The following is a 24,807-nucleotide window of genomic DNA, read 5'->3' on the forward strand; positions in this document are numbered from 1 at the left end:
GATATTTACAAGCTTTGTTAACAGCTTCTGTATTCTTAATTATTGTGACTCGCACCCTGACCTGCAGGGTGAACTGTGAGTGAGAATCTCCGTGTGGAGCAGGGGAACATGTTGAGCACTGAAACCTGATTCTGGCTGCCAAGCTGGAAGCTCACTTTCTACCTCATTTTCACAAACACCTTGGTCTGTGAAGTTTCGGATATTCCTCCACAGCATTTCCATTGCTGAATTTTGCATCTCATTTTCTACAGATTTTTTTATCCATAAAGTTTCTTGTTGAAATTTAATTATAGTTACTTTATAATTTCTGTATTAACTTTTACACTGCATTTTGCTGTTTTATGCTATTACAGGGTACTGATATCACATGCAGTCATTAGAAGTTTTATTCTCCATAAAACTCATCAAGTAGGTCATGAACGCATGCTCTGTCTGGCCTCTAGGGGCCTAACTGTTATTTTTCCTATCTTTCTAACACTTTCAAAAGGGCATTTTCATGACCCAAGATGTTTGTAAGTCCCATTCTATCAGCAGTACCTTCTGGAGCCTTCTTTCGAAAACAGCCCTCTCTGTGTCTCTCTCCTACCAACAGTCTGGACTCATTATTAATCTGTCCAACCAAAGGAAGCACAAGAGGACAGGGGACCGCGGAGCTACAGTGCTTTGTTGGACCTCCCTCGGGACTGGCCTCTTGTGTTAAAAGATGACTTGCTCTTCTGTTATTTCTGTTTTGTAGCTTTGCTATCTGAGTCTGATGCCTCAAATCCTAATTCCAGTCAAGGTTTACCCAGAGAGCCCGTGTCAGTTCGCCTGTCATTTCTTTTCATTTATTTATTTGTGGTTGCACTGGCTTTCTCTCGTTGCAGTGCGCAGGGGGCTACTCTCCGTCATGGCGCACAGGCTTCTGACTGCAACGGCTTCTCTTGTTGCACAGCACCAGCTCGAGGTGCGCAGTCTTCAGTAGTTGCAGCACGCAGGCTCAGTAGTTGTAGCTGAGTTGCTCATGGCATGTGGAATCTTCCTGGCCTAACGATCGAACCCATGTCCCCTGCATTGGCAGGCAGATTCTTATCCACTGTACCACCAAGGAAGACCCTTCCATCTTTTCTGAGCCTTACATTTCCTAGCTTTAAAACAAGGGAGTTCCCTGAGCTAGGCAGTATATCCTTGCTGCTTACCCATTTTATACATATTCGTTTGTATCTGTTAATCCCATACCTCTAATTTGCCCCTCCGCCCTTGCCTTTTCCCTCTGGTAACCACAAGTTTATTTTCTATATCTGTGAGTCTGTTTCTATTCTGCATATGCATTCACTTGTTTTATTTTTTTTTAGACTCACTATAAATTAATATAATACTGTAAATCAATAGACTTCAATATTTTTTAAGCGAAGTTGAATGATACAAAAGTCCCTTACCACTCAAATGATCTATAATCAAATCAAAAATTAAACACCATTATCCCTTAATCCATTACAGACTAAAACATTGCTAGCTTGAGGTACATTTTAAAATGCCTTCTTCTGAACTGCTAGAAAATGGTCAGAAAGGATGGATCAATGTTGATTACAAATGTAAATGGCGCCCCCTGGAGTTTTTCACAACTTACGCAACCACCTGTTCTAAATGCCATTCATTAGCTGAGGTGTATAACAGAATTGGGCTTCCCTGGTAGTTCAGATGGTAAAGAATTTGCCTCCGGTGTAAGAGACCTGGGTTCTATCCCTGAGTCGGGAAGATCCCCTGGAGAAGGAAATGGCAACCCACTCCAGAATTTCTGCCTGGAAAATTCCATGGACAGAGGAGCCTGGCTGGCTACAGTCCATGGGGTTGCAAAACATTAGACACGACTAAGCATGCACAACTGAGCACCAACCGAGAAGCTGGAGGAGGGGCCCAGATAGTTGAAATTCAGACCTCTGCAGAAGGCACTGGGCTGGAAGGAGCTGTTGTTTCTGACGAAGACACCACATGGCTGCTTCCAAGAGTGATGGAAAACCTGCTAACTGGATTCAGCTGCTACCATGAAAAGGCAGCAGAAAGCCACAGAATATGTGAAAGTCCCAGCTTCTTCCAGCCTCTCAGTGTCCACCTAGACTAACAGTGTCCCAGCCAGTAAGGAAAAAACATAACTGCAGAATCCCAACACAAGTATCATCAAGAGGAACACAGTTCTTGGGAACTGAGGGAATAATAAACAGCACACCAAGTGTGTTCTAAAGCAGAGGTGACAAATAGATTTTATCTATTAATGTCAGCATATTGTGTTGAGAAAGGTTCTGAAGTTATACTTAATGCAACAGAAGAGAGTCTTGATCATTGAGAATATCTTCCATGGGCAGGAGGAGAGCACGGTGATTTACAGTTGCCATTTCTGACCAAGGGCCACCTAATTGTCCTGTTCATCTTTGGAACGTCAGTCTCTGGAGACTCAGCAGTATTAGATGACCCATCTTTTTCCATCTGGCAGAACATGCAATGGGAGCAAAATAAATTAGAGATCTTGACACAGTCATATGTTTCTTGACTGTGCTTGAGCAACTCCAGGGATGGAGAATACATCATATTCATCTTCAGGGAGGTCTGATCCTGAGAAATGTCTTCCTCATAAAGAACTTTGATCAACTTCAATGTAACTCCTGCCCTCTGGCCCCATATCTACCCCTTTCTGAAAGACAGAAGTAAGTCAGATTCTTTCTCCGCATGCCTTCTGTCAGACGTTTGAATCCAGCCATCATATCCACCAGATCTTTCTTCTCAAGATGAAGTAGCCTTAATGCCTCCAATGTTTCCTTTCCTGGATACTCTTGTCCTGTCTTCTGAGTGCACTTTGACACATCTCAGCCCATCATCAAATTGGCCTGAAATTAACGCTCCAGATATGGTTAGAAGAGCACCAAAGAGTAAAACAGAGAATGCAGTTCATTCTTTTAAAGATACCATCAGCATTTCTGATGATCATATCACACAGAATTTTCTTTCATTTAAAATAATCCTCAGCCCTTCCACCCCCAATTAAACAATTTTCAGTTGCTTCAAACTTTCCCAAGGAAAAACATGTTGTGGCCAATGCAAACTATTGGGAAGTCTCCTTGGAGGAGAAGGCCAACAGCTTGGTGAATGCTTAACGAAGTTAGAAAATTAAGCTCTTTCTTGCTGATGGTGGTTGTCATAAATGTATGCTCCAATGAAAAGCAGCTTAAATCAATTTCCGTGTTCTCACTGAGCTGCAAACTTTGTTATTGTTCCTCCTGCACAATATAGATGCCATAAACCATATCCAAGTGTGCAGAAAACAGTTTCTCCCACTGGGGTTTTCCAGTCAGTTGAGATTTTTATAAGTGATTCTATTCTACCTTTTAACTACATTTTAATTTAAATATATTTTTAACAGTAACTTTAAAATTATCTTCACTATGTAACCAAAGTTTAAAATGATGGCATATTTTAAAACTACATGCAAAAATCTCTTAGTCAGGGTCTTTAACTATTCCACTTGCATTATTTCTTTTAGGCTCATCTAATTGAACTATAATTTTATGGGGTTTTAGAGTGGTGGGGCACACGATGTGATTGCTGACTACTGAGACCATGTTTCTAGGCACATTATCAGAAGAATCTTTGAAATAACAGAGAGTTTAACAAGAATAAAAGTCTTCAAGAAATCACCTGATGAAAATCCCTCAGATACAAGTTCCTAAAGGTTGAGAAAAGAGAGATAAATATAGTTAAATACAGAGAAGTTGGGAGTGTGATATAGAGAGCAGTAGGAGAAGTTCTGATTTGTACACAGCAACCTGGAGGACGGATGATCTGCTGAAGTTAAACATCAGTCTTCACATTCTTAAATTTGAGGCCAGTCTTCACTTCCAACAATTTCATTTTGAAGGACTAGGGAGTGTGCCACTAAAATGCAAAGTAATTATTTTCTGATATGAAAGATAACATTGAAAGGTCAGATATGGATTTCTATGGAAAAATAGATGTCTAAAGATTGTGGATATTAATTTTCTCTTGTCACTGTAACAAATTGCCACAAACCCAGTGGCTTAAACAATGCAAATTTATTATCTTGCAGTTCTATAAGTCAGAATTCTGCCATGGATCTCATGGGTCTGAAATCCACATGTTGGTAGGACTTTGTTCTCTCCTGGAACTTCTAGGTAAGGATCCATTTTGCTGCGTTTTCCAGCCTCCATAGGCTGCCTTCATTTCTTAGCTCATAGTTCCTTTTGCCATCTTCAAAACTAGCAATATTACATCTCCATCTGACCTCAGCTTGGAAAGGTTCTCTACTTAAAAGGACTCACATGACTACATTGAGTTTACTTGGATGTTCCAGGATAGTCTCCCCATCTCAAGGCCCTTAATTACATCTGGAAAACTCCCATTTGCCATGCAAGGTAAGAGTCACAGGTTCTGGAGATTAGGGCAGGGACATCTTTGGGGGCTGTTTTTCTGCCTTTTATACTGTATAAAGCAAAGATGTGACAACACTCCAGAAAACAAGTTGTTTGCAGGGAACTTCCTCAGAGGAAGATCATTTCTTTTCATCTCATGTACTTTTTTAGGACCAAATATACAACTTAATATCCTCCCCCCCAAGAAAAGGGGATTCCCAGATGGCACCAGTGGTAAAGAATCCACCTGCCAATGCAGGAGACACAAGAAACACAGGTCAATCCCTTGGTTGGGAAGATCCCCTGGAGGAGGAAATGAAAACCTGCTCCAGTATTCTTTCCTGGAAGATCCCAAGGACAGAGGAGCCTTGTGGGCTACAGTCTATGGAGTCACAGAGTCAGACACGACTGTGCATGCATGACCCAGAAAATGTAAGAAGGCAGTTACCTACAAGAAAAGGGATGGGAACTGATCTAGAATGATGGCTGAGTCCAGATGAGGTTCAGAGTGGATATGCCAGGGACTTTTCTAAATACTTTATGCAGATGAATTTATTAACTCTGGCCAGCTAATAAGTGCTGTGGTTAGTCATTCAGTCATGTCCAATTCCTTGTGACCCCATGAATTGTAGCCCACCAGGCTCCTCTGTCCATGGGGATTCTCCAAGCAAGAATACTGGAGTAGGTAGCCATTCTCTTCTCCAGGGGATCTTCTTGACCCATGGATCGACCCCAGTTCTCTGGCATTGCAGGCAGATTCTTTACTATCAGAGGCACCAGGGACACTAACAATGCTTTTACCAAAAATCAGTGATTTACATTTGAGTCAAGATTATCTCTATGACAGCACTCTTGCTGTTACATTATGATATGGCTTCCTGGTTATTACACAGATGTTGGAGAAGGAACAAGCATTGAACTAAGTCGGTGGTTCTCACACTTCGTTGGCCATAAGGATCACCAGGAGTACTTTGTGAAAATGCAGATTACTCAGCCCTAACCCCAGAGATTCTTTTAGATCTTGGAATCTGTATTTCTTTTTAAAAAAAATTCTGAGAGTTTCTCTTTTCTTAATCATTTTATTTATTTATTTTTGGTTGTGCTGGGTCTTCTTTTCTGTGTGGGCTTTTCTCTAGTTGCGGTGCCTGGGCCTCTTATTACAGTGGCTTCTCTTGTTGCAGAGCACAGGTTCTAGGGAGTGTGGGCTTCAGTAGCTGCAGCATGTGGGCCCCAAGTTGTGGTTCCGGGCTCTAAAGCATAGGCTCAATAGTTCTGGCACACGGGCTTAGTTGCTCTGCAGAATGTGAGATCTTCCTGGACCAGGAATCAAACCCGTGTCTCCTGCACTGGCAGGTAGATTCTTTACCACCAAGCGACCAGGGAAGCCCCCAAGCATTTCTGATAGAGGCTTCCTTGTACATATTAAGTGCAATGTAGAACATCTGAAAAAACTGCTATTGGATGATCTCCCTGGGCATCCCACTAAGGTCCTGATAAGGCGCTCACAAAGAACCGCACATTTATCCCATTAAAGCACATACCACACTATATGGTAATTGCCCATTTGTTTATCTGTCTCCCCCTCTAGGCTTTAAGATCAAGGCTGTGCCTTGAGGTCTTTAAGGTCAAGGCTGTGCCTCCCTCTGTACCTTATCTCTATTGCCCACCCCACAGTCCATGGGTAGAGGTGCTCAGTTAGCCATTTGTTGTCAAACGCATGGGTGAGTGAACAAATCAATGATGAAGTAGTCTAAGATCACACAGAAACACATTCGGATGGGTGCACTGAGAGTCCCACGTGCCTCATTTAGTTGAAAATATGCAGGTAGTAGGGGGAAAAGATGAAAAAAATAAAGAACACCATAAGCTCACTATTGAAGGACAGAACATAAGCATATGAACCGAAGCCCTCATAGAGCTGTAGAAATAGGCAGCAGTCTCAGCATTGTTAGGTGAGGTCTTCTACCAGCAAGAGACAGTCAGTGGCCTGAGAGCCAGACAGTGTCTGAGCTCTTTTCACAGTGTCGTACAAGATTTCACAATATTGTACTGACTTCAGATTTATTTTGCATTTTGGAGAGAGAGTGATATTCTACAAATAAACCAATAAACAAGGGCAAACATTTGTGATCTCTCAAAGCAATTGTGTTGTGGAAGGACTGACCTGAAGCACCTAACATGACTATATAGTAGGATGATTGTAAATATCTCCAGATCATTTATACAAACTACCTAGCATCAAGATAGGCACGGAGCAGATACTCAATAAGTACTTGTTGGATAATCAAGTCTCAGGAAGCTTTGGTAAGCTAACAGCTGTCTCAGCGTGACTCTGTTTCTTCCATGACAAGCTAAAGGGACCCATGTTTATCATTCCAGGAGGACCCACTGCACTATTTACCTTCGCCCCCTCCTCCACTAAATTTTAAGACTTTTTTTCCCTCCTAGAATATTTTTCCTCTTGTAAGAAAAATGTTTCCTAATGAAGATGTAAATGTTGCTTTCATCTGCCAAGAAATTTAAACACAAAATTTGGGGAGTAAACTGTGACTCTGAGGACAGACTGCAACTTACAAGTTTCAACCCCATTGCCTTCCTGGACTAAGACCCAATAGTGTGACTGTCAGCAACATGGTGCCTTCCAGTGACACAAAATGCTTGCTCACAGGCCATGCTTTCATGAAAGTTGTCCCCACAGTTAGAGCAAGGGCAGGTGATCCCCTCGTGCATATTAGCATTTATAGCCATTCCCCATAAGACAGCTAAGAGAGGGATCAAAAATGATATCTCTCAAAATTAAAAGTCTAAAACTTGGTATGCTCCTCACAGAACATGAACAAAAAGAAATACATGGTAGAGCACCAAAATTTCTTAATACCTATCAATTTTATGCTTCACTAGTGTTAATGTGTTTCTGAAAAGCTTGTGGGGAATATTAATTTTCACAGAAATAATGATTAATATGGGCAGGTTACTATTGTATGGTGAATGATGAGAATTCCTTATTTTCTTAGTATATTACACTATAAATGTTTCTCATTGAAATTGTTACCTCTATAGCAGCTGTGTTCTAAGGCTGGGCAGCATGATTCACTGTGTTTAGTGAATAAATTTAAATCTGAAGTAAGTGGTTAGATGTGAATCCAGGCAATACGGTTTCTGAGATCAGAGCTTGAATGTATTCTTCCTTGACTGGGTGACGTTCTATGGAGTTTTGTTCCACAACTGAGCATATGGAATTATGAGAATAAGACCCAAAAGATCAGACATAGGGAAGCTATATTGGGTAATTCCCTGGTGGTCCAGTGGTTAGAATTCTGTGCTTTCACTACCGAGGGCTTGGGTTCAATCCCTGGTTGGGGAACTAAGATCCCACAAACCGTATAGTGTGGGCAAGAGAGAAAAAAGTTGACTGTATTTGACACACCTTTTAAGCCTGATTTCATCTCCTTCTGTTGCCACCTCTGCCTGTAGTCACTGCGGTGGTGACTTTGATCAGCCTCGCACAGGGACAGCCTGACAGCCTGACAACGCTTCACCTCCAGGCCTGTTCGTGCCTCCTGCCCTGGGGCTCCTCTGAAACTGGCAGCTGGTTTCCCCAGGACCCCCTCGGCACTCAGGTATGCAGTTTGGAAATGCAATAGAGTTAGTGTCTCTGAGCCTCCCTTGACTGACAGGTGCGTGCTAAATAGCTTCAGTCATGTCTGACTCTTTTTGACGCAATGGACTATAGCCTGCCAGGCTCCTCTGTCCATGGGATTCTCCAAGCAAGAATACTGGAGTGGGTCACCATGCCTTCCTCTGGGGGATCTTCCTGACCCAGGAATCAAACCCGTGTCTCTTATGTCTTCCTGCATTGGCAGGCATGTTCTTTACCACTAGCGCCACCTGGAAGGCAAATATTAATAGTTCTTTCTTTTATTCCCAAGGCAAGTAATTGTGGGATACATCTCCTAAGGTTCCACAGAAGGTACTCTGGAATAAAGTATAGTCAGCATCACTTAGCACAATAGCCAACTTAATAATGCATTCTTGCATTGATTTTCCCACATTCCCTGTTCACTCTCTTTGCCCAACAGTTGCTCTCTGGGATCACATTCCCCAAAATCCCTTTAATGCAGCCTTTATTTAAGGGTTAAGAAAATCCCCCTCCTACTGATCTAAGTATTAATATTTATAAGGCATGTGTGCTGAGATTCTTAATTATTCCTTAGTCAGTCATGGAATTTTTCTATAAATACGAGTTCAGAATCCTTCTGAACACAAGATTCCAGGGAGACATTTTCGGTTCATTATCTCCCTGTTCTCTGATTTTCATTCTGTAATCAGTTAGAATCTATAAATGCTTGGAGATCTAAGCTGCCCCTGCTAACTAGGCAGCGTGGTCATTTGTTGTAATGTGGATGTTGAGAAGTAGACTAGCCTTACTCATTAGCTCAGTAACTCTTATCTTTTTAATCTAGAAGAGTTCCACCATCCTTTTTTGTCTTTCATAGCATTTGCATCACATCAAGGGTTACACAACTAACGGCCACTCAAAAAAAAAAATTACATAATGTCAGTTATTTCACCATTAGATGATGTCAAGTTTGATCCTTTATTTGAACTCACATTGGCTAGGATACTTTAAGAAATTACTTCTCCCTTTAAAATTGATAAGTGATCTATGAACTGGTACATTGAGGTTACGTGAACATCTTGTTTCCCAATATATTTCCACCGAATTGTTTTGGCAGCATCTGGTGATTCGTGGCTGAATAATTATTATATTGATCATTTCAAGATGGTAATTTTCTAATTTCATAATTGCTTTTATCTAATGTCCTTCAGTAAAGAGGAGCTTCCCCTTGAGAAGGTGAATTTTTCAAATGGTATGTACTGAAATTTTCTTGTAAACTTTGGTGTGTAACATATTTAGTAGCCCATAAAATATCTTGCCTGGTTCAGAAACAACTCTGAAATAAAACTATGATGATAACTCTTATGGAATTTCCAGATTATCAGTGTCCCAGTAACTCATAAAAGCATGAAAACACTTAACCAGAAATGGGTTTCCCAAGAAGCTCTGGCGGTAAAGAACCTGCCTGCCAATCAGTGCAGGAGACATAAGAGACATGGGTTCAAGTCCTGGGTCAGGAAAATCCTCTGGAGTACAAAATGGCAACTCACTCCAGTCTTCTTGCCTGAAGAAACCCGTGGACAGAGGATCTTGGTGAGCTATAGTCCATAGAGTTGCAGAGTCAAACACAACTGAAGCGACTTAGCATTCTCACATGCTAGCCTAATTACCTGTGAGCTGATGTCCTCAGTTTGAAAACTAAAAGTGAAATGGAGCATATTAGCTTTCATTGTATTTCTTTAACAAAACTGGAGATGGTCATTTTTCCAAGCACCGTGACAGAGGGAAGAAAGGAAAATTATTCATCAGATAGTTGCCAGAAGATCCTGGACTCCCTTTTCCAACCCCAGTCCTTTTCTTCACACTAGTTTGCAAACACTTCATAGACCAGGACCACAAGGAGGACTTCTGAGAAGAACCCACATGTGCCCAGCTGCATGCATATGTCTGTGTTTTGTGCTTTCAGGTGTTTCCCTATGACCAGAGGGAAATTCTGAAAGTGTGTGTAACGATGCAGCTGTTGTTTTCATTATGACATCATGTGGGAGATGACAAAACAAGAATCTAAGTGTTAGAATCAGATGGTCACAGATTCACGTGGAGTGCCTGTGCTCTGCTGCCTCAGGCAAGACATGAAAGAAAAAGAAGAGACATGGGCTCTGTCCTTAGGAAATTTATCATCTAGATTATACATTCATATGTGTGTATATATATATGTGTGTGTGTGTGTTTGTATCCATAATTTTATTACATACATATGTGGATAAAAGATACATTATTGAATACTTACTGTGTGATAATGGAGAAGGCAATGGCAACCCACTCCAGTACTCTTGCCTGGAAAATCACATGGATGGAAGAGCCTGGTGGGCTGCAGTCCACGGGGTCACTAAGAGTCAGATACAACTGAGTGACTTCACTTTCACTTTTCACGTTCATGCATTAGAGAAGGAAATGGCAACCCACTCCAGTGTTCTTGCCTGGAGAATCCCAGGGACAGGGGAGCCTGGTGGGCTGCCGTCTATGGGGTCGCACAGAGTCAGACACAACTGAAGTGACTTAGCAGCAGCAGCAGCAACAACTGTGTGATAAGCATCTGAAAGATACCATCATATTACTTCATATGTGCCCTGTGTGGTTGGCATTATCATCTTCATTTTACTAATGATTAAACTAGACAATGGGTTTCCAAGGTGTTACAGTGGTAAAGAATCCTCCTGCCAATGCAAGAGACACAAGCGATATAAGTTCAATCCCTGGGTCAGGAAGATCCCCTGGAGTAGGAAATGGCAGCCCACTCTAGTATTCTTGCTTGGAAAATTCCATGGACACAGGAGCCTGGTGAGCTCAATCCATGGAGTCCCAAAGAGTGGGACACAACATAGCAACTGAGCATAGCATACAAACTAAATAATAGGTATAAAATGTGTAATTCTGAATATTCAGTCCTGGTACTGAGTATACACCATGTGCCAGGCAATACATGAAGCCTTATGAGTTCCTTATGGTTCTTTACAGTCTGATTGGGAAATGAGGGCTAACACAAATGAAATTTCAGAAAAGACCATAAGGATGGCTTCTATTAAGCATCAGGTTGGATGATGTAAACTGTTGTGGGAGGTTAAGAGGAGATCAGCAAGAGGGCATCAGGAAGGATAAAAGCAAACTGAAGAGTGGGTTTTCTAGCAGGGCAACAACAAAGAACAGAAACTTAATGTGGGAAACAGAAACACTCACATTGCAATTAGCACTTTTTATCCAATATGGATGTTAGAATGAGATCAGACCCAAAGGGTCTAAGTCTGTGAAAACTTTCTATGGTATTGAATGTGTAGCTGGCATCTGTTATATTTTTGGTCTGTTTTTTCCTAATGGAAACCTCTGTCCTACTCTCCATGTGATTCAGGTACAGTGGCCAGTCAAGGGGTTTCAAGGGGCTCACTATTCACACCTGGGAAATGAGTGAGAATATATGTGGGTCAGCCAAACAGAATCTTTCCTAGAGACCAACATGAGCCTTCTTTCTGGGGAACAGTGAGTTCTACAGACCATTTGAGGCCCCAGCTCTAGAGATCAGCTAGGCAGGAGAGAGAAAATAACCCAAGTCAGGCTCTTGTAGCCAAGTGGTCAGAGATGACAGTCCTGATGAGGTTTTGCAGTGCATGGATTGAATCTGACCTGAAGGCAATCACTGGACTTCCTAGGTTTGTCTGTTTGCTGGTTTGCTTTGATTAAATTACTTTGATTTAGGGTTTTGATACTTATCAGCCAACAGAATCCTGATTGATACAAAATGGAACAATGGATGGAATACGATGTAGAAGCATGGGTCACAGGCAGGGGGCCTCCAGCAGGAGGACTGCAGAAATTGCTGAGAAGTAGTCTCTTGGTCTTGAATCATTTTTTGAGGGACAACTCCTATAATTTTCACTATTCAATCAATAAAACAAAGTTATGTCTTTACCCCCATAAAGAATTTGAGAAGTTCTAACTAAGCCGAGAAAAAGACTTTGAGATCTTTAAACCAAAGATAAAATAGTAAAAGACTAATATTTATCATTAAGCATCCTAAACAAGTATTGTTCCATTTCTTATTTGGACATATTTGAGTGCGTTAGTAAGAGGAAATGCACTTTTCAAGAACCAAACATCATTTATTTAACTTGGACCATCTGTTTTATGATTTCTTTCTAGGAGACATTTCACACCCTGCTGCTTTCTAGAGAACTGCTGTCTTCCTGGTCTATAACCCTCTTATTTCTTCTGTATCTTCATCACTTAATTAGTCCGTCTGTCAGCCAATCCATCTTTCTCTCTTTTCTTTCCCCTCATTTTCCACCTCAAAAAGAAACCTCTAACTGATTGAGGCAAATGACTCTCAGATAATTATCTTCTAAAAGGCATATCATGCATTTTTTATGTATCCACCATATGACACTCTCTGTTCCTCCCCCTACTCTCATCCAGAAAGCAGTGACTTGCCTGCCTTCACATCTTAAATGAAAGTAAACTTTATTCTTTAGCTCTGGCTCCTAACAGCCATAACTTATAGCAATAAAGGTTAATGTATTGGGTGGAAAGGAAGTAAATTTAAGGTAATAATGAGAATGATTCTTTATCATTCCTGACAGATCTTGAGCTCTGTGTAGGCAGTAATTAAAGAAGAGTCTCAGAGACCATAAAAACATAAATAAGATTTCTAGTAAAAGTCTTTATTGTAGCTAGGACTTTTATTGTAGTCTGGGCTGAGTTGAGAATACCCTCATAGGCTTTGTTAAGCTTTTTCACCCAGAGGAGAAAGAGGCAGTACAACAGTGGGTTCCCTGTCAATGGGCAGGTGTGCCCTCCAGTAGCCATAGAAATATGGAGAGGATATAGAGGGAGCTACCAACGCTCTTTAAAGTTTGACCAGGGACTTCCCTAGTGGACCGTTGGTTAGGACTTCACCTTCCAAAGCAGGTGGTGTGGGTTTGACCCCTGGTCAGGCAGCTAAGATCCCTCGTGCCTTGTGGCCAAAAAAACCAACCCAAAACCAAAATAGTGTCATAACAAACTCAACAAAGACTTTAAAAATGGTCCACATCAAAAAAAATTTTAAGGAAATGAAATTTAAAAATAAAGTTTGGCCAGAATTGATTCCTGAAAAAAGCCATAGACCCCAGGACCACCCGGGCCAGTTCAAGGTGACAGCATGTCAGTCTAGGAGAAAAATGCCGACTCAGCTGCCAGCACCCAACATGCCTTGGCTTGTTTGTTTTTAGAAATATGATTGACATGCAGCATTATATTAGTTTCAAGTGCATAGCATAATGATTCAGCATTTGTGTATATTGTGAAATAATAACCACAATAAGTCTAGTTAACAACCATCACCACACATAAACTAATTTTTTCTTCTGATGAGAACTTTTAAGATCTATTCTCTTAGCAACTTTCAAATATGCAATTCAGTATTATTAACCATAGTTTTTAAACTGTACATTACATCCCCATGACTTATTTCTTTTATAACTAGATATTTGTGTCTTTTGACCATTTTCATCCATTTTACCCACCCACCCCCACCTCTGGCAACCACTAATCTATTCTCTGAATCTATGTTCAGTTTTTCTGTTTTGTTTTTAGATTCTACATATAAATGACATCATATGGCATTTGTCTTTGCCTGGCTTATTTTATTTGGCATAATCTCCTCAAGGTTCATCCATATTGTCACAAATGCAAGATTTCTTCTTTACTGTGGCTGAATTATATATGCTGTATTATATACAGCATATAGACATTATACAGCATATATAATCACATTTTCTTTATCCATTCACCCAATGATGAACACTTAGGTTGCTTCCATGTCTTGGTCATTGTAAATAATGATTCAATGAACATTGAGGAGGGATATATTTTTTAATTAATGTGTTTACTTCCAGTAGAAGTAAAACTACTGGATCATATGATAATTATATTTTTAATTTTTTGAGGAGTTTCCATACTGTTTTCCATAGTGGCTACAACAATTTATATTCCCACCAATAGTGCATAACTGTTCCCTTTTTCTCCACATCCCCACTAACATTTGTTATCACCTGTCTTTTGAATAATAGGATTCTAACACACATGAAGTGATATCTTATTGTGGTTTCAAGTAGCCCTAATGATTTGTGATACTAAGCCCCTTTACATGTACCTGTTGGCCATCTTAATGTCTTCTTTGGGAAAATGTATATTCAGATTTTCTGCCCATTTTTTAATTGGATCATTTGGGGGGGTTGCTATTGAGTTTTATGGGTTCTTTAAATTTTTTTATATTAACCCCTTATCAGATATATGATTTGCAAATATTTTCTTCCATTTGGTAAATTGTGTTTTCGTTGTGTTGATGGTTTCCTTTGCTGTGCAAAAGCTTTTTTGTTTGACATAACCCCACTTGTTTATTTTTGCTTTCGTTGCATTTCTTCTTGGTGTCAATTTAAAAAATCATCACTAGTACTGATGTAGAGGAGCTTACTGCCTGTGTTTATCTAGAATTTTTATGGTTTCAGATCTCATGTTCAACTCTTTAATCCATTTTGATTTGATTCTTATGCAAGGTTTAAGGCATTGGTCCAGTTTCATTCTCTTACATGTAGCTATCCATGCCTTAACTTGTCATTCAAGGTGGGAGGAACATCTTTCACTACGATATGAAGGCTGGAGATGATGAGGTGTTTTATTAAGAATAAGGAACCATGCTAAGACCTACCAACACAGTGGGTGTAGAAAGGTGAGAAGGAGTTGAAGAGAAGAGAACTGGAAAAGTAATGGTCTCTGCTGAGGCTGTGGTTCCCTTGGCCAGCTTCACTTAACCCACCTTGCTGACCCAGAATATAGCCAGTCCCCAGAAATAGGTTAGATCTGGCAAACAAAACTCTGAAGGAACCCAGGATATAGCACTTAGGGCATTTTTTGTTGCTCCTCACTTTTTCTCTCTTTCTCCCTCTCTCTCTCCCCCCACCTCCTTCTCCAACATCTCTTCAGTGCTCCTGAGGCCACATGGTAGTAGAAGACAGCGGCTCCTCAACTCTGATATTATTATTTCATAAGTGAAAACACAGGCAAAGACCGGCTCCATACAAATCTCTAAATTCCAAGTCCAGATTCCTTGGAGATAGGAAGTGATTGACTCAAACTGAATCAAGGAGCAGCTGGTGCACTATGGTGCACGGTCACACACAGCTACCGGCTCACCCTGCTGCATCAGGAAGCCAATGAGAGTGAAGACCCAACAAAATGAAATGAAACAAAAGGAATTATTCCTGGGTCAAGTGAAATAGGGTCAAGGTGGCAATGCTGGACATAGGAAAAGTTAAACAGTTAAAAGTTAAACAGGTTAAAAGTTACCTTCCTTCATTAAAGGAAGGTAATGTCAGGACCGTGCTCTACTCACCGTTAGGCCAATGGAGACTCTTAATGAATAGATTCCATAAATGCTTCCTTAAAGCATTCTATTTTTAATTTAGGTAAGTATGTTACTAAGCAGAGCCCATGTACCAATTTTATGACCCAGACTACAATGCTGTAAAAGTAAATCATGCTTAAATTAATAAATCTTTTCTCTCTGTAACCTCTGTATTGAGTTTATCAACCTTCCTATAACTGAATAATGAATGCAAAAATATTTCTCGTCACATAAAGCAGACTGCCAGCTGACACTCTCTGCAGCATCCACCTCCACCCAGTTGCACAGATAAATTCTACTGTCATTTTTATAGCACCTCTTGTATAAATCTGGATATTTTATTATTTGAGATTTTGCATTGACAAATTTTCAAAATTAGCTCATTTTACGTTTCTACAAATCATCGTGCTGGGGTAATGAAGAATGAATGTTCATGACAGGGAATGACTTAGCAGATGCCTCAGGGAACATCAGTCATGTCTTTGTCCTCTTCCTGACTGCCTTGGCTCCATCCTCCACTCAGTTTTCTTCCTGAAGGGTGGTAAAAGAATTAGATTAAGTTTCTAGAATAAAGATTGCAAATAGGTTACCTCTTGTGAGCTCAGTCTAGTTAACAGTGTTGCCCAGGCTGTGTGTCGAGAAGAGTTCTGAGGTCTGGTCTGGGCTCAGTTGGAGAAAGTATTTGGGTTGATCAGCAATGACTGCCAAGGGTGTGGGAAGGAAACGTATCAGCACACACACCAGATATTTCCTATTCCTGCATCTTTCAAAAGAGACAAGGGGCCAATAAAAGTTCATAAGCCAAAATAGAGATCAAATTTCACACAGCCTGGTATCTGGGAGAGTGCTGTTGCTACTATGCTGGCATTAAATTATGTGGAATATGATTCCACATTGATATTCTTGACAGAGATCATTAGAGTATATTTCAAATCCACCATCTCAGAACTAATCATAGTATTTATTAAACATATAGCGGGACTTCCCTGGTGTTCCAGTGGTTAAGATTCTGTGCTTCCACTGGAGGGAGCGCATGTTTGATCCCTGGTCAGGAAACTAGGATCTCACAAGTTACTCCATATGCCCAGAAAACAAACAAAAAGCATATAGTATGAGCCATGCATTATCCTACATGCTTTACGTGTGTTTTTCTTTATAATTTTCACCCTCAGATGAAGTAGGCACTATTCTTTCCCTGTTTCAGAAGAGGAAACAGATGTAGAGAAGTGCAGTAATATGCCCATGATTACAGACCTAGGGAGGGTGTGGCTGGCAACTCATGTCAGGAAGTCTGAGTCCAGTGCACTTGACCTCTGTATTGTGTGGACTCCAGAGTATGTGGAACTAGCTTTAGCTGAAGCGTGGATGCCAGTAGTCAGGTAGGGACTCTCAGTAGCTACATAATGTACTCCTTCACACCAGCCTCACAGCTAATTTGATTTAATCTTATCTAGACACTTTGCAGGCACTGCCTCGTCCAAAGAACCTGTAGGATTGCTATGATTATTCCTAAACATGCCCCTGCAAGGTTGCAAGCAAGTGGCCAAAACTAAGTACTCCGAGAGGCTCAGACAGAAGCTCCAAGAGGCTATAATGCCAACTAACTCTTACCGCTATATTTAGAAGATCAGTATCTGGAAGACAACACTAGAGAGACAAGTAGAAATCACATGTAGGTCACTATTCATTCTCAATGATGAAATCATTCAATAAAAATGCAAAATTGTAGCATCCTTCCCTGGTGGCTCAGATGGTAAAACTTCTGTCTACAATGTGGCAGACCTAGGTTTGATCCCTGGGTTGGGACGATTCCCTGCAGAAGGAAATGGCAACCCACTCCAGTACTCTCGCCTAGAAAATCCCATGGACGGAGGAGCCTGGTGCAGGCTACTGTCCATGGGGTTGCAAAGAGTTGGAAATGACTGAGCGACTTCACTTTCACTTTCAAAGAAAATCTAGATGCAGTGGTAAACTTACCTTGGTTCTTTATGTTCAGATAGCATCAAATTCCACTTCATTACAAGTAAATATTTTATGGAAATCATTTGCCTTTATAATTCACTGTGTATCTCATTTCTTTTCTACTCAGTTATCTCTGGTTTATTTTAAAGTGTATCCCTTAGGAACCCCCTTTCAAAGGAGCTGGTTAATCAGGACACTATTGTCCAGTCACTGAGTTGTGTCTGACTCTCTGCGATCCCATGGACTCCACCTTGCCAGGCTTGCCTGTCTTTCACTATCTCCCAGAGTTTGCTCACATTCATGTCCATTGAGTTAGTGATGCTATCTAATCTCTCATCCTCTGCCACTCCCTTCTCCTTTTGCCAACATCAGGCCTTTTCCAAAGGGCCTTTGTATCAGGTGGCCAAAGTATTGGAGCTTCAGCTTCAGCATCAGTCCTTCCAGTGGATATTCAGGGCTGATTTCCTATAGGATTGATTGTTTTGATCTCCTTGCATACAAGGGACTCTCAAAAGTCCTCTCTAGCACCACAATTCAGAAGCATCAATTCTTCAGTGCTCAGCCTTCTTTATGGTCCAGCTCTCACATCTGTACATGACTACTGGAAAAACCATAGCTTTGACTATATGGATTTTTGTAGGAAAGTACTATCTCTGCTTTTTATTACACTGTCTTGGTTTGTCATTGCTTTTCTTCCAAGAAGAAAGTGTCTTTTAATTGCATGGCTATAGTCCCCATCCACAGTAATTTTGGAGCCCAAGAAAATAAAATCTGTCATTGTTTTCACTTTCCCCCTTTTATCTGCCATGAAGTGATAGAAGCAGATGCCATGATCTTAGTTTTTTTAATGTTGAGTTTTAAACCAGCTTTTTCACTCTCCTCTTTCACCCTCATCAAGAGGCTCTTTAGTTCCTCTTCACTTTCTATCATTAGAGTGGTATCATCAGCATATCTGAGGTTGTTGATATTTCTCCTGGCAGTCTTGATTCAGCTTGTGATTCATCCAGCCAAGATGAATCAGGACATTGGGTCTTAATAAAAAGACGAGAGCCTCTTCCTAGTGGGGCGGCAGTGAGGGTGGGGGGTAGTGGATAGGGTGGGGGAATCACCAAAGATGCTTATACATGAAGCACTTTATGAGAAAGCAGTTAAGCCTTTTAGAAGCAAATGCTGAGTAAAATCACCTTCTTAAAAGGTGTTTGAGCTAAAAGAGATGGAGCCGTTCGAGGACAGCATTTGAGATTACATAAACAAAAGATAAACATAAACTATAGCCTCTTTCCTTTAGTCCAAGTCCCTTACCATTCCTGAAATTATATTAAGAAAATTACAATTCTTAAATATAAGAAAAAAGGAGCCCCATGGATGAGAAACTGTTTCTTAAATATAAGAAAAAGGGAGGCCCCATGGATGAGAAACTGTTAGGCATCCCAAAACTGTGGAAAGCAAAGGGAATGGACTGAAGAGGAAAACAGCCCAGCTGACTAGTGCAGGAGGTGGGAGCTACACCCAAAGCTTTGCATCCCTGGAAGTGGTGGATGCTGGAAACTGACCCAGGAGCACTGACCTCACAGACTTTTTATTGAAATGAAATGCCCATAACATAAAATTAACTGTCTTAAAGTGAGTACTTCAGTGATATTTCGAACCATATTGTTTACCTGTTACACGACAAACCTTCTGCGTTACAGTGTGGTTAATAAATTAAAAGAGTACACCCTGATTTAATGAGATTTAACTGTGAGGCTCTTTAAATGGGCAAATTTCCTTGTGTCTCTATGTGTTTATTAATAACGCATTAGCTAGAGAAGAATCTGAGAGAGGCGGAAAGAGCTTAGAACTAATGTGGAATTATAATGATCCACTGAGAGTCAATATAAAATAAAGAGAGTGTATTTCGAAAGTGTTGATTAATGTCAAAAGAAGCAAATGCTTTTGACTTGTAAGAACTCAGCTTGCAACCCAACCATAAATGACTTAAGCATAATAAGATTTTATTCTCTTATGAAAATAAAAAGTTCAAGGGTAACATTTATCTCTCCATTATGCCTTGACTCTCAGAGAAGGCAATGACACCCCACTCCAGTACTCTTGCCTGGAAAATCTCATGGACGGAGGAGCCTAGTGGGCTACAGTCCATAGGGTCCCTAAGAGTCGGACACAACTGAGCGACTTCACTTTCACTTTTCACTTTCATGCACTGGAGAAAGAAATGGCAACCCACTCCAGTGTTCTTGCCTTGAGAATCCCAGGGATGGGGGAGCCTGGTGGCTGCCATCTATGGGGTCGCACAGAGTCAGAAACAACTGAAGCGACTTAGCAGCAGCAGCAGCATGCCTTGACTCTAGGGTCCAATGACATCCTTGCATCCTCTTCTCCAGGTTGGCCCCTTTATCATCTTGTCATGGCTGGTAAGAGTTCCAGGCAGTATCTGTTTATTCCAGGAGAAAAGAAAGAGCTTGTCTCTCTCCTGATCACCTCAGTCAGTCCTAAGATTAGTTCTCATTTGTTCAGGCTGGTTCCATGTCTGTCTCTGCATCCACTTTTTTGCGTGTCCAAGAGAATGGAGTGTGCTGATTGGCTTAGGTCTGAGGTCACATGTCCACCTCTGGAGCTGGAGGTAAGGTCAGTTTCATCCTAAACATATGCACTAAGAGTAGGGCTGCTTGGGATCTCTAGAGGTAAGTGGAGGTATTCTTTACTAAAAGAAGGAAAAAGGAAAGTTGGGGAAGAATTTTTTTTAAAAAATGAACAGGGGTTCAGTATGCCCAGTTCATACATACATGAACTTACTGGGTTGCAATTTGGGTATAAAGCTAGAACCAAGCAGGATTCTCACACCCACACCTGAGATAGGAGCTTTTGTACCTTCGGCTGGGTGGGATGTTTGGCCTTGATCTAGTACAGCCACCAGGAGACGATCACTTATAGGACATGCCTCCAGTTACCATGGGCATCATCCAATGAGAATTCCAAGCAAATTCTGTACAGGCTAAACCTATGTATCTACACATACCTGCCTACAGCAGTACCTTGGCATCTATTGGCATCCCTGAGCAGTTGTTGTTATTGTTTAGTCGCTAAGTCATGTCCAACTCTTTTGTGGCCCCATGGGCTGTAGCCCTGTCAGGCTCCTCTGTCCATGGGATTTCCCAGACAAAAATACTGGAGTAAGTAGGTTGCCATTTCCTTCTCCAGGGGATCTTTCCAAGCCAGGGATCAAACCCATGTCTGCTACATTGGCAGGCAGATTCCTTACTACTAAGCCACCTGGGAAGCCCATCCTTGAGCTGTACAAATGAACAATATTGACCTGCTTAGCAAAGTCTAAAGAGGACATGCAAACTTTACTTTTTTTTTTAATGTTCCAAGATAGAGTGAAAAAAAGAGCATAAATCAGTCTTGTATTCATTTTCCAAGTGATCTGGGATTTAACATAAGAGTAATCTAACTCTGTAATTCAGCACAACCAGGAAAAAGAACATGATTCTGTTTGTCTTATTTAAAGTGAATGTAATCCATGGGGTCACAGAGAGTCGGACACAACTGAGTGACTAACACACACACAAAGTGAATGAAGCTGCCAGTTCCCACTTCAACAGCAGTATTTTAGGAAGCTAAGTTTTGTATGTGAGTCCTGCTGCACATGTGGCTTACTCCAGAGGTACGACTTGGACTTCCAGAACAGGAGAGTGATCTCTTGAGAACAGAGAAGAAACATAGGTGGAGTCAGGAAGATCTCTTGCTTTTGTCTTCCCTCCTTCCCATGTCTTCCGTCTCTTTGTACAGAGTTTTAGTTGTTCTCACAAGTACTGCATTCAGTATCAGCTCAGTTGACCATCTTCTTCTCCTCAAAGTAGAGCCCATTCCACATACTCCCAGGCCAAAGTCTTTGATGGAAAGAAGCGACTCTGTACCAAATATCCAGTAAACCACACCATTATAGAAAGACTTACGTAGCCCCAAAGATGGATCAAGGAATCTTTATCTAACATATAATGGAGTCTTGACACTCGAATTCTCAGGTCTTACCTTGACTACTCTTAGAAGCAGCAACACAGAATTATAAATTATTTATCTCAAATTCATCCATCCAATTCTGCACAAGCAATATTTGTATCTCCTCACATTTACCCCTATTGCCCTCAATCAAGAAAATGTTCTTTATATTCTCTGCCATTATTAAAATTCTGGCCCTATTATCTCCTTCTCAATCATAGCGCCTCTTTCCAAGATCATTACTTTCTATCCTAGTCACCTGTGTCCTGAAACCTTACTGCATTTATCACCAGGACCCATATTAATACCTAATCATACAATTGCTTGTTTTGCTATATGTTTCTTATGCTTTCACCTGTTTAGAGTCTAAATTGCACACTCCTAAAAGACTGGATCCATTATTTAGTATCCGCCCAACCACTGACACCTGGTTCATACTAATTCCCATTGCTAGAATGAGCCCAGTTCTTCTCTCAACCCTACCACAGTTCTCAAGTTGTCATATTTCTCCAAACATCAATTTCTGGATCCATTTGTTCACTAATCCCCAAACTTCAGGGTCATCAAGGAGGCTTGTGAAAAGGGAGATTTCTGGGCCCCACACCCAAGATATTGTATTTCAGTAGATTCTTTATAGACTCAGCAATCTGCCTTTGTAAAAATTGGCCCATCTGATTCTAAGGCAGGTGAGCCAAGGAAGAAATTCTGAGAAAGGCTTCTAGCGAAGCTTCCTACTTCCATCCAGGGGCTCCTCAGACATCAGGAAGCATTATCTCAAAGAATGAGTTCTGCCACACCTAATACTTCTGCCTCTGGGGGTGTTTTATTGGCCTAAGTTTCTGGCAGTGATAGAACTTTCAGTCTGATGATTCAACAGAAGTAAAGCCACAATTTCGGTAGCCAAACTGTACAAGGCTCTCAGCAGCATGTAAAAGGAAACCAGCTGGAGTCCCATAGCCATTGATTTATCTAGTAAAGCATGAAATGTGATTAACTTCCTTCTGTTGGGGCAGGATGCTGAGAAGTTCAGTGGTTCATCAAGGGCTCGTCAGCAGCCCCATGATGCAATCCTCATCAGTGTCCACATAAGACCTTCAGTTTGTGACACTCCAGGAACTGGCGACAGAGAAAGCACAGGAACCAGGGGGCACGTGGCAATGTAATACAATGGGAAGCCTCAAATTCAATGTCTGGATGACTAGATTCTTTTTCCTAGTCTGAAAGGAATATCAATAGCTAACATTTGTTAACGTGAGTGTGTATGTGTGTGTGTGTGTGTGTGTGTGTGTGTGCGCGCGCGTGCGCTAAGTCTCTTCAGTTGTGTCCAATTCTTTACAATGCTATGGACTGTAGCCGGCCAGGCTCCTCTGTCATGGAATCCTCCAGACAAGAATACTGGAGTGGATTGCCATGCCCTCCTGCAGGGGATCTTCTGACCCAGGAATCAAATCCACGTCTCTTATGACTTCTGCACTGACAGGAGGGTTTTTTACTAATAGAGCCACCCTGGGAATTCCAACCTTTGTTAACTATGCTGCCAAAAATTGTCTTACTTTTTCTCAGTTACTCTAATCTGGGCTTCTCTCGTGGCTCAGATAGTAAAGAGTCTGCCTGCGGTGTGGGAGACCAGAGTTTGATCCGTGAGTCAGGATTATCCCCTGGAGAAGGAAATGGCAACCCACTCCAGTATTCTTGCCTGGAAAATCCCATGGGTGGAGGAGTCTGGCAGGCTACAGTCCATGGGGTCGCAAAGAGCTGGACGTGACTGAGCAACTTCACTTTCACTTTTCTTTCACTTTCTGATCAACAATGCTATGAGGTAGATACTGCCAGTATCAACCTCTTCATTTTAAGTTAAAGAAATTAAGTCTCATGTTTCTTGCCCATCAAGTGACAGAATTGAGATTTTGAAGCCAAGGAGTTTTATTCCAGACATCCAGAAAGTACCTCACTCCTTTTTTTTTTTTTTTTTTTTGCTTCTTTTCTATTACTTTGCCTTAAGTCCTTTCAGAGAAATCCTGTGGAAATCCCCTGCCCAAGGCATGTTAGAAATTTAGGCTTCCCTTCTCCGTGCATCTAAGATGTATAAGTACGATTATACCAGCTCTGTTTATTCAGTTCAGTACATTTCAGTTCAGTCGCTCAGTCGTGTCCGACTCTTTGCGACCCCATGAGTCACAGCACACCAGGCCTCCCTGTCCATCACCAACTCCCAGAGTTCACTCAGACTCACATCCATCGAGTCCATGATGCCATCCAGCCATCTCATCCTCTGTCGGCCCCTTCTCCTCCTGCCTCCAATCCCTCCCAGCATCACAGTCTTTTCCAATAAGTCAAGTCTTCGCATGAGGTGGCCAAAGTACTGGAGTTTCAGCTTCAGCATCATTCCTTCCAAAGAACTCCCAGGGCTGATCTCCTTCAGAATGGACTGGCTGGATCTCCTTGCAGTCCAAGGGACTCTCAAGCGTCTTCTCCAACACCACAGTTCAAAAGCATCAATTCTTTGGCACTCAGCCTTCTTCACAGTCCAACTCTCACATTCATACGTGACTGCTGGAAAAACCATAGCCTTGACTAGATGGACTTTAGTCGGCAAAGTAATATCTCTGCTTTTGAGTATGCTATCTAGGTTGGTCATACCTTTCCTTTCAAGGAGTAAGTGTCTTTTAATTTCATGGCTGTAGTCACCCTCTGCAGTAATTTTGGAGCCAAAAAAAATAAAGTCTGACATAGGATTAATTTAAAGGTCAAGTAAAAATGTAGAGATGCAAGTGCTTATAAAATATGTGTTTCTAGGCCAATGGTATCATGGAAAATGCAAATATCTATAAAGGAAAATCTGACAATGTGAAGAATATGAGCCTATCTAAAGGGTACCAGACACCTTGGAGATCAATCCCATTGTTGCCATGTAGTAAGGCAAGATTTCCAATGTTCTAAGGGAAGCCCTAAATCCATATATTTATTTGAAAACTTTTGACTCTTAAAATACTGGTCCATTAAAAGAAAGCCTTTGTAGATCAATGAAATAGGTCTGGAAGACCCTGGCTTAAGACATATTAATATATAAATACAAAGTCTTATTGTTGAAACAATGCCTTGTGTGAGGAGATAAAAGCTCGAAATAAATATATATCTCAAATCATGATGTTCTACCCTAAAATGAATGTTATATGTCAATTATACCTCAATAAAAATACCTCAATTGTATTTTTATAATAATAGTTTTACTTAAAAACCTTTATGTAGTGATAAAATATTTTTATGTAAATAACAGTTCAGTTTCTCAAATAGCAAATAAGAGGTATTAAGAAGTAAAAAAACAGGTATCTTATTGCATGAGTTAACTACTATAGGTTACCAGTGTTCTTCAGGAATCCAGATCAAGTAGA

At 41.0% G+C, this 24,807-nt stretch overlaps 1 pseudogene; it reads left to right on the plus strand.

The window, feature by feature from the left end:
• The first annotated feature begins 889 nt into the window (after nucleotides 1-889).
• The window catches only part of LOC114110289 (large ribosomal subunit protein eL39-like), a 34,541-nt pseudogene continuing 10,623 nt past the window's right edge, over nucleotides 890-24,807 (plus strand).

Source organism: Ovis aries, chromosome 22, assembly GCF_016772045.2.
Source record: "Ovis aries strain OAR_USU_Benz2616 breed Rambouillet chromosome 22, ARS-UI_Ramb_v3.0, whole genome shotgun sequence".
Classification (NCBI taxonomy): domain Eukaryota; kingdom Metazoa; phylum Chordata; class Mammalia; order Artiodactyla; family Bovidae; genus Ovis; species Ovis aries.